This window comes from Marmota marmota, unplaced genomic scaffold, assembly GCF_001458135.2.
Source record: "Marmota marmota marmota unplaced genomic scaffold, marMar, whole genome shotgun sequence".
NCBI lineage: Eukaryota > Metazoa > Chordata > Mammalia > Rodentia > Sciuridae > Marmota > Marmota marmota.
Window position 1 is genome coordinate 11607074 of NW_025999842.1, and position 10586 is coordinate 11617659.

Below are 10586 nucleotides of genomic sequence, written 5' to 3' on the forward strand. Positions count from 1 at the left end.
GCCTGTTCTGCTGATGAGACAAATGAAATGAGAGAATACGGTATTAATTTTTATGATTGGTGACTTAGAAGTCATTGGTATCCTTAGCAGAGGGAGGATGGCAGAAATAAAGCCTGGTTGGAGTGGTTTTGAGAGAGTGTGGGAGGAGAGGAAGTGGAAGAGAATAGACCCCTCTTCAGAGGAGGTTTGCTGTGAAAGGGGGAAATAGATAGGGGATGTTGGGAGAAATTAGAGCTCATTGGTTTCAAGAGGGGGAAACTATGGACATGTAAAGAGAAATGGAATGATTTCTGGAGTGAAGTTCTTGAGTAGAACCACTTAATCCCTAGTGATAGGAGGGAGGGCAATGCAGGTGGTGTGCGGGAGGGCTGGGATGTGCTATTGAGAAGTATGGGGAGCTCTAGTCTGAATGGTTCTGTTTTCTTAGTGGACTAAGAAGCAAGATGGTCAGCTGATGGTGGAGGAGGGCAGGGTATAGGAGCTGAGGCCACAAAAGAAGTGTGAACTAGTTAGTGCTAGGCAATGTAGCAGAATTGCTGAGCAGCAAAGAGGACTTGGATGGGTCACTGCTGGGGTCTTTATGGACATGCCCCTGCCAAGAAGAGTTATTTCTTGCCATACCAAATCTCACCAAGTTCTGAAAAATGATCAATGCATCATAAAGCAGAAAACACCATAGTTTCTAAGGTGACTAGGATCACACAACAATTTGACCTCTAGCTGTTGTTGAATTTGACTGACATTTCTCTTATTTGTCTATCTCTACCTCCTCCCAAGCCACTCAATTCCTAAGGTAAACTTTGGAAATACTCCCAAAGAGGAAGCAACATAGAGATATAGCCCAAGACTTAATTCTGTACTAAACAATGACACTATTGTCTAAAAACTTAGTGAAATAAGTTAATTCTTCAGTCTTCACGACATGAGCATTTGTCATGCTGAGAGATGAAAACCTAGAAAACATTGGACCTTACCTTCCAGTAACTTAAAAGAAATCTAAGTACATGGTCAAAACTAGTATACACAAAATAGTTGACCAATACAATGATTTTATGTTTAATTGCTTTCTATTAACTATTTTAATAAATTATAATAATTAATAATATTTTAAATTATTTACATAGAAATTATATCTATTAGAATTTATATTAATAAAAAATTTAAGAATGTATGAGGGTATTTTTGGCATTATAGCAAAAAGAAAATAGAAAAATAGAAATGCCTCTTAGCAGAGGATTGGCTAAGTAAATGGTGGTTCATATATAAAATTGAATATTTGGACTCATAAAAAATCATATTGAAGAAGTATGTATGTTGGCATGCCAATGTTTTATTAGTATTTTTTTTAAAAAAACAATTTGCAAAACAGTATTTTCTACTGAGAAACTGATGTGACTCCATTTTTGAAAAATCAGCCTATACCTCAAAGCAGGGCCTGCCAAAGAAGGGGGGGTGACCCTTGTCCTTGGGAAACTCCTTCCTAGGCACATAGTTACCCTGCTGAGTCATTTGTCTGTACCAGATGTCCTTGACTCAGCAAATGCAAGTTCCTGAAACGACCAAAAGAATGCTTGAGGTCTAATTCGGACCAAAGCAACAACCAATCAGAGTGAGACAGGGAAGATACCTGAAATACCAAGCGGCCCTCCCAGTAGTTTTGATGATTGATAACATGACTAGGCAACCCTGCAAGTTTAGCATATACACTCTTGCAACGTTCAAACGTATCCACCACTTGAACTAACCAATCACCTTTACCTGACTTGTTCCCGCCAATGAATGTGCTAATCAATGTTAAGAGTTGTTGTTTGATTTTCCCGAGATTTGAAATGATTTGCTGTATGATGTTGTGATGCATAGAGTATCCTCAAAAACCTAAAAATCCTCACTGAACTAAGAGTCAGGACTCACTCCTGGAGATTGCTGCGTCAGAAACGGTTGTGAGTCCAGGCTGGAGCTTGCAATAAAGACTCTTGTGTGATTGCATCAGATTCAGCTCTTGGAGGTCTATTGGGGTCCCACGAATCTGGCATTACACTACATGATCTCATTTATGAAAAAATTGCTTGTGTGTGCATAGAAAAAAAGTCTGGAAGGGTTTATATATACTATTAAAGGCATTCTTTCAAGATGAAGAGCTGGTGAGTGGCTTTTCCGTTGCTTAACTTTAAAAAATGTTTCTCTAATATAAATGTATTAGTTCTGTAATAAAGAAAGCCAATAAAAGTTATAGAATTCAAGATGTATATAATTAAATTCTAATAAGGACTTAAGTGTTGTAGGTGCTAAGAGGGAAGAAAGTTATGACTGTTGGAGCAGTCCAGAAAGGTTCACTGAGAATGTGAAATTTTAGTTGAACCTTAAATTCAAGACAGATCCAAAAAGGAAGAAAGATGATTGGGAATTCCATACCAGAGGATGCCCAGAGACTGGGATTTGGTCTGACCAAAGTAGCCTTGTATGGGAGGGCTGGGAAAGAGTTAGTTATCATGACATCAAGAAGGTGAGGCCAGAAGAAGAAGGCACAGGAGACCATGCCTGCTGTCCTGGCTAGCGAGGAACACTAAAGTCTGCAGTGATAAGAGGCATTGTGATTGTGACTTGCTTTTTTTTTTTTTTTCAAAATGTACATTTTTCCTTCCTTCCCCTCCCATTGGCCAAGACTTAGTATTTGTTACAAAGCAATCACTTACCTGCCTGTCTTTTTTTGTCCAACATTTTTTAAGCACACATAGTCCATGGGTAAGCACTATTCTAACCTTTGGAGATGCTTAAGCCAGGCACTCATGGGGTAGAGGGAAAGATGAACAGGTGAGCAAGTCATCACAGCACACTACGCTGATGGCCAGAATAGGACATGGGGCATTGCCCATTGGCTCTGATTTGGAGAGTTTGAGATGGCTTCCTGGAGGAGGTGAAAAAAGAAGTGGATTCCGAAGGATAAGATTTTATCAAAAGAAGATATTGGAAGATCGGGAGAAATAGAGTAGTGAATTGAGATAGTCAGAAGTAACAGCCCATAGCAGAATATGGGACTGGAAAGGTAGACATGAACAAATTTTATCCACAGGACAAAATTCCTCTTGAACTTTTCCAGTGAATGCTCTTAATGGCAGAGGAGATGAAATGCTAATTTTTATTCCTAGGGAACCCAGAACAGGCTCCCAAATGGCCTTCACCAAGAACAAAGTGTCATTGCAGTCTCTTGTTATATGTTAAAAAGCCAACTGAACTTCTTTTGTTATATATTTGTGGGTCAAATTTACTCTAAATTTTTTAAAGCCTATTTGTGACCATCAGGACTAAAGATTCCTCTCCTACCCTCAAAGTTGTGCCTTCAAAGTTCCCTAGAGATTCTGTAAATTCTGGGTGGACAAGTAGAGAGGCAATGACCAATTTTCTATTGTCAAAGAGGCATAATCAGATCTGACTTTGGAAAGAGCACATTGGCTCTATAAAGGGTCTAAAGAGGCCAGAGACAACAGCTGAGCTCCAGGAACTTAAGCCAAGGCAGTGAAAGGCGCTGGAGAAAGGAGGAGAATTCAGAGAAGCTTGTGGCTGAGAGGTCATTTGCATGTGGGAGGTGAGAGAAGGGGAGGAACAACAAGAGGGAAGAGGGATAGGAGTCTTTTGGCTTGAGTTAGTAGGAAAGAAGTGGCTCTGGATGCAGGAGGAAGGTAAGATCACACTGGTAAAGGGTGGAGTCAGAAGGGAGGAGGGCCAAGTCTGGAACTTTGAGGAATAGCCATTCTGGGATTGGGTGTGGGTGAAAGACCAGGAGTTCATGAAGAAAATGGAATAGAGCAAGCAGGAAGGTTAAAGGTCCATAGACTGAGAAGTTGAGTAAGACAAGAAAAGAGCATTTCAACAAGGGACCTGGGAATAACATTCCTTGACAAAGAAAGGCCGGTGGAAAAGGGAATGCTTGATATGACAGTGGGGAGCATCTAGATGCCCTGCAGGAGAAAGTGGGGAGAAGTGGAGCTTTGGAGGAATTGAGAAATGACTGGAGGAAGAGGTTGGAGATGGGGAAATGGGACAGATTACATCTATAGTACTGAATGTGGAGGTGGAAACTGAGTGAGAATCTAGAACTCTGGGACAGGAAGTGGCCTGTTGATGGTGATGGTATTGGGGAATGTGAGCACTAAACATAATTTGCAGGGTGGGGAAGGGTCATCCATAGCCCTACTCTGCAAAATGGAAATTGAAAATTAAGAAAGGGATTTTGCTAATATTTTGAAGTTTTAGGATGAGTTAGGTAACCGGTGGAATGAGTCAGAATTTGTTTTCCCTCCTAGAGAAGGAGATGAAATCAGGCTTAGATAAACAAAAAAATAGTAAGATCACTTTCCTTTTATTGCCTCTGGAAAAGAAAAAACAATGGTTGTAACAATATTTCCCTTCCTCACCTCCTCAGAGCTTGTTTAAATGCCTGACTTTTCTAAACTAATTAACAAAATATCAGTCTCTTCATTCTTTCCAACTCTAAAAAATGCTTTTGATCAAATAAACTGGTTTTAACTTTTCATCACATCTTTGCTTTAAAGAAACTCGAAAACCTTTGCGGATGGACAGAAGCAATCCAACAATTTTTAAACTACTGTGAAGAGAAAGCCTTGATGATTTTTTCCTAATAAAAATGTACTTGAAATTTAATTATTCTCAACCAGCTTATGATTTTTTTTTTGAGGGGCACTGAGAATTGAGTGCACTAGCCCTATAGCAATTTCCCCAACAAATATGTAAGACCATACTTACAGTTTCTAATCTATTTTTAAAAAGATTGTTTATGTGGTATCATTACATGAGGGCATCCAACCCGAACAGTACCAGCAGCTCTGCGCTGGTCAGCCCAGCTGTTGTACATGCACATATGTGCTTCCGGCAGAGTGCCTGTGTCAGTGACAGAGATTTGGGCCTCATCTGTCTCTCCATTTTCCCAAGATGTCTCCTACGTAGTTCTCCACCCTAACACACATGAAAGAGCTCACAGCTCTGCACTTCAGTTGTCAGGCACCCGTGGAAACTGTTGCCACGTGCCCATTCTTGAATTGCCCTTTGGTCTGCAGATGCCTGAAAATATCGGGTGCACAGTTTTGTTCCAGTCTCACTTGAGTACCCTCTGGATTTACAGATCTTGTCGTCAGGCAAGACACTATTGGTAGGTTTCCTCTGTGCTCACTTTTCTGCGGCTTGCAAGGGAAGTGTCATGGGGTGGGTTGGTTTGAGATGTGTGTCAGGACTGCTGATGGGGCAGAGTCCAGAGAAGGAGCCTGTGTCCCCATAGCTGATGAGCAGCTCATGGTAATAAAAGCAGGTGTTGAGTCAGAATGCTTATTTATTAATTTATCATAAATATGTTATTTGCAAGACAGACTACTTTGTTCTTCATTCACTAAAAATTCTTGTCTTCTGAACGTTCTTTTTTTTAATTCAGTGGTAGATAAAATGTTTATGCGCCTGGTGCCACGGCTTACACCTGTAATCCCAGATTCTCAGGAGGCTGATGCAGGAGGGTCACATGTTTGAGGGCAGGCTGGGCAACAGAGCGAGACTGTCTCAAAAAAGAAAAAAGAAAGCAAAAACCAAAATAATGTTTATCTTCATTTTTGGCCTTTCCTGTTAACTGCTGCCTCACTTGTGGGTTCATTTCAATAAAAGACAATGTCTTTTGAAAACAATTTATCTTGAAATGTCAAATTTTTGGAAAGGCTGCAAGAGTGTTACACAGAATATCATATCTCCCTCATCCAGATCGCAGTGGTTAACATTTCAACACATTTATTGTTTGTCTCTCTGTCTCTGTCTACAGATAAATATGTAGATAGATAGATCCACATACATACCCATTACCATTTTTATTTTCTGAGTAATTTAAAAGTAAGTTGTCAACACAATGCTCCACCAACCCCTAAATGCATTAGTGCATATTTTCTAAAGCAATGACACTACATAACTACAACACAATGTCCAAATCAGGAAGTTAACATTACTATAACACTACCATCCATTCTACAGACCCAATTCAAATTTCACCAACTGACCCAACTATATCTCTTTTTCCTTTCTGGAATAAGATTCAATCCAGGATCATGGGTTGCACAGTTAGATGTCAGTCTTTAGTCTCTTTCCATCTTGAACAGCTTCCTCCTCCTGTCTCCTCAGTACAGTCCTACCATAGCCTTCAGGGAAAGGGAAGGGATGGGATAAAGGAAGCAACAGTAGCACCTCTTTTAACTATTGCTGCACTCAAATGTTATGCTAAATTTATTGAGCTCTTCATTTAAGATCTGTGCAACCTCTGCTTGTAAGGCTCAGAGAGAACCAGAGAAAGATCAGGTGAAAACAAGTTTGTATTTAGTCTCTAGCTAATGAAGCATCACAAGGGAATGATAATCCCTTACCTCAAAACACTGCACCCTCTTCTTCCTACCCCTTTTCGTCTTCCTACAAACTCCTCATCCTAAGTGAAGATTCCTTCACCACTGCTCAGGTCAGAATCTTTCTATAGCTACCTTGCATCTAAATCCTTTTACAGGTTTAATACAATTATATCCAAATTTAATATCATGATAAAATTCTGTGTACAATTCAGTGGTCTTAAGTATTGCTGTGCAACCATCACCATGATCCATCTCCACAACTTCATCCTGTAAAACTGAAACACTATACCCATGAAACAACAAACTCCACACCCACCTCCCCCAAATCCCTGACAACCATTTTTTTTTTCATTTCTGTCTGTATGAATGTGATTACACAAGGTGCTAATTTCTTCATCTCCTCATGAACATTTGTTATTTTCTGGAGTTTTCTTTCTTTATGCATTTTTTTGATAGTAGTTATCCTAATGGGTGTGAAGTAATACCTGATTGCAGTTTTGATGTGCATTTCTTTAGTGATTAATGATACTGACCATTTTTCTTGTACTTGCTTGTCATTTATACATCTTCAGACAACTATCTAGTCAAGTCCTTTGCCCATATTTTAGTTGGGTTGTTGTGTTATTATTGAATTTTAGGTGTTCTTTATATATTAAGGATATCAACCTATTATCAAACACACAATCTGCAAAATCTGCAAGAAATAGAATCTTCCAGGATGCCTGATGGCAGTGGACAGGGAGAAACTGATTTCGCCAGCTCCTTCCATTCTTCAGAAACTCATTGGGAATTCCAGGGTCCTAACAAGAAATCTGCCTTCAAAGACTCAATTCATTACTCAGCAGATCAAGCTCTGTCTGTAATCTTTAAGGAAAACCTGCTGGAGGGCCAGCCTGGCATGTGTCTAGTATGGGCATGGGGCTTCTGGCATTATTCTGGGCCAGAAGAGGAGCCTGGAGTCTGACTTGCTCTCATTACTCATGGACTTCCTTGTCAGCACAGGCAAATCTCCTTCACTGTTGTCTTGTTCTCAGTGATTCTTGGGCTTTGGGGAAGTGGAAAACTAGGACTTAGTCCGAGAGCCACAAGTTCAACGGAAACAATAACAATTCCAGTAGTCACATTAGCAGCAGGTTCACATGACACTGATGGCTAATGTGTTGATCACTTGCAGTTCTTAGTGCTTCACATGCAATGTCTTTGTGTGACCAACTTTTTCCAATTTGTCTGTTGTTTAATTAGGTTGTTTTCTGTTTTAGCACTAAAAGTCTCACATTGCACGACGTCCTTTAGTCTTAGGCTTTCTTTATCTGTTTCCTGCTATTACAGAATACCTGCAACTGGGTAATTTGTTGAGAGAAATCTACTTCTCACAGGAGGAGATTAAGAAGTCAAAAATGGAGGAGCCACATCTGGTGAGAACTTTCTTGCTGCATCATCCCTTGGCAGAAGGGCAGAGGCCAAAAAAAGCACATGGGAGATAGAGCAAGGGAGGGTCAAACTCATTTTTACAAGAAAACAATTTCCATGATAACATTAATCCATTCCTAATCACTTTCTCCCTAAAGGTCCACCTCCCAACACTGTTGCACTGGGGATTAAGTTTTTAACACAAGAACTTTAGGGGTCACTTTCAAACCATAGTGGGACAAACCAGGAGGCTTGGTCACCTTAACCAACCTGAGAAGAAGGGAACTTGACACAGTGGAGTGAAGAGGTTTCCTGAAGACACCTCATCAAATATCAAAAGCAGAATTTGAACTCATGCAGTCTGGCTCCAGGGCTTGTTCTCATAACCAATATGCAATGCTTTCAAAGCTGGTAAAAGCAGCCTCTGCCAGCAAATTCTTGGGCTTGGGCCAGATACCAAATGGATAGAAAATAGCACTGGTAGCTGTGGGGGAAATAGTAAATTGTGCAATATGAAATTTCCCAAAATTAAAAATGGAAACTTCATGCTGACAAAATGCCAAAGATTGCTTTCTAGACTCAACTAACTGGCTATCATATTTGGTGCCTCACTTTATTCTAATCTTGGTTGTACCTTTTATTATGGTGCATGTGAGAATGGGAATGGGAGTACATCAGCCTGGTTAGTGGGGAGCTTTAAGGTAGGGAGGTGCAAGATGGAATTCTGGATCTCCTTGAAGAAGGATATGATCTCTCATATCCTCTCCTCCCTCTCTCAGATATATGGAATATCAGGACTTAGCTGCCACCGTATCTAATCTCTTGCTTACTTTCTTCCACTTCCTCTGCAGTTGTGCTCTTTGTGCCTCTTTTTTCCTCCTCTCTTCCACTTACTTGGTAATGTTACTTTCAATCCACCATACCCAGTTACAAATATTAGACAATCAACCCAGATCCCTTTGCTGTCAAAATTAGGAGAGGTCTGGTACAGCATAAAGAACTGTGTCCTTATCTCTGCTCCATAATTTCCTAAACACATCATTTCACTTCTTTGAGCCATGGTTTCCTCACTGACAAAACTACCAGTGTAACTCTATTATAATGGTAGTCATCAACAATTCAACAAGATGATGTGTGATAGCAACCAGTAAAGTTTCTTGAGCATTGTAGGTGCTTAATTAAACATAATTTTCTTGGCTCCAAAACCCATCTGTAAAGTTGATTTGGACTAGAGTTGAAAAGCTTGGAAAAGTGTAGCCAGTCAATTATCATGACAGGCCCAAGGATGGTAATAGGAGGAGGGGATGCAATGCCACAGGAAAAAGACTCAGGCAGGTGCAAACACCAAAGACTTGATCATCAAGTCCTGATAATTGTTAAACGATGGGGTTACTTTTGCCTTGGATCTGTTAATTTTATCATTTAAATTGTTTTTCTGTTTCAACAGTGGAGACTTATTCAAGGCACTGTAAGAAAAGGGGCAGAAGTAGTTATTGTAAAGAAATGTATGGACTCAATTTGCAACTGGAATTTCAAAGCTGTCAAAAGTCCTAGGGTCAGTCTCTCAGGGCTATGTGGTCTCTGCTTTTCTTGGAATGTTTCTGCTCCATTCTCTGCACTACTGACCAGCTTTCAATGCTTGTTCAGGAAATCCTGAGGGAAACCTGCTTAGCCTCACCAGCTGGGGTACCTGGTTCAATCTCCTTGAGTAATTTGTCCCCCAAACCATTGTATCTCTTGTTTCTAGTTGTCAAGTGGTCAAATCTTAACTTGCCCCAGAGTGTATAGGAGAGGTCCATCTTTTAGTTTCCATGGCTCCACAATCTGCAGTTCTGGTGTCACTCCAGCCCTCCCTGATGTTTCATGAAAGTAAGGTCACATACTGCTCCACAGCACAGCAACCTGACTTCTGATATACCCCAGGACCTCTGCTCCCTCACTGCTCCCTGGGAAATGGCTTCTCCTTTCACTCTTCTCTGGCCTAGGAGATGTGGGGGTAGTAAGAGCTTTTCTGGTCGCATCATACCTTTATTCTGCAGGAAGAAGATGATAGAAAAGCTTGTGGCTTTCAGATGGAGCCTCAGACTGGGCTCCAAATCACTCTTGTCTTCCAATACCAAGCCTTTATGGCTTCTTCCAGTTCTTCCAGGTGGATTTCTTCACTGCTTATAGGTCTTTTTCCTTGCAGGGCTTCTGGCTCCCACCAGTATAGGTAGGTTCTATCACTCTCTGTCCCCTGCATGGTCAGACTTGCTAGTGCACTAGGAACCCCAGGAAAACTGGGGGGATGTTGAGGGATGCTTATTGCAAAGCCTTTGTGTCTTCTGTGAAGGCACAAAGGATCTCTGAGACCCCCTCCACCTTACATGTAAGTCAGTTCAAATCTTCTCAGTGTGGGGCTCAGCCAAGACATTCCCAGTGCCCATAACTTATTTGATTCCTAAAATTTTCAGAAATCAATATAGCCCCTTTTTCTTTCTCTTTTTCTTTTTTAAATATTTATTTACTATGTATCTTTAGTTTTAGGTGGATACATTAGTTTGCTTTTATGTGGTGCTGAGGATCGAACCCAGTGCCTCATGCATGCTGGGCGAGCGCACTACCATATATAACAGTGGAATGCATTACAACTCTTATTACATACATAGAGCTCAATTTTTCATATCTCTGGTTGTATACAAGGTTTACTCATACCAATTTGTGTCCTCATACATGTACTTTGAATAATAATGATCATCACATTCAACATTCATTAATTACCCCATGCCCCCTCCCTTCCCCCCCCCCCCC

General features: G+C 40.6%; 1 long non-coding RNA gene across 2 annotated transcripts in view; it reads left to right on the forward strand.

Annotated features, from left to right (window-relative positions):
- Positions 1-7714: 7714 nt before the first annotated feature.
- Positions 7715-10586, forward strand: part of LOC107152672 — a 114768-nt gene continuing 111896 nt past the window's right edge. For both annotated transcript variants that reach the window (XR_007350065.1, XR_007350042.1), the window contains exon 1: positions 7715-7801. This is a non-coding gene — a long non-coding RNA (uncharacterized LOC107152672). The remainder of the gene's footprint in view (positions 7802-10586) is intronic.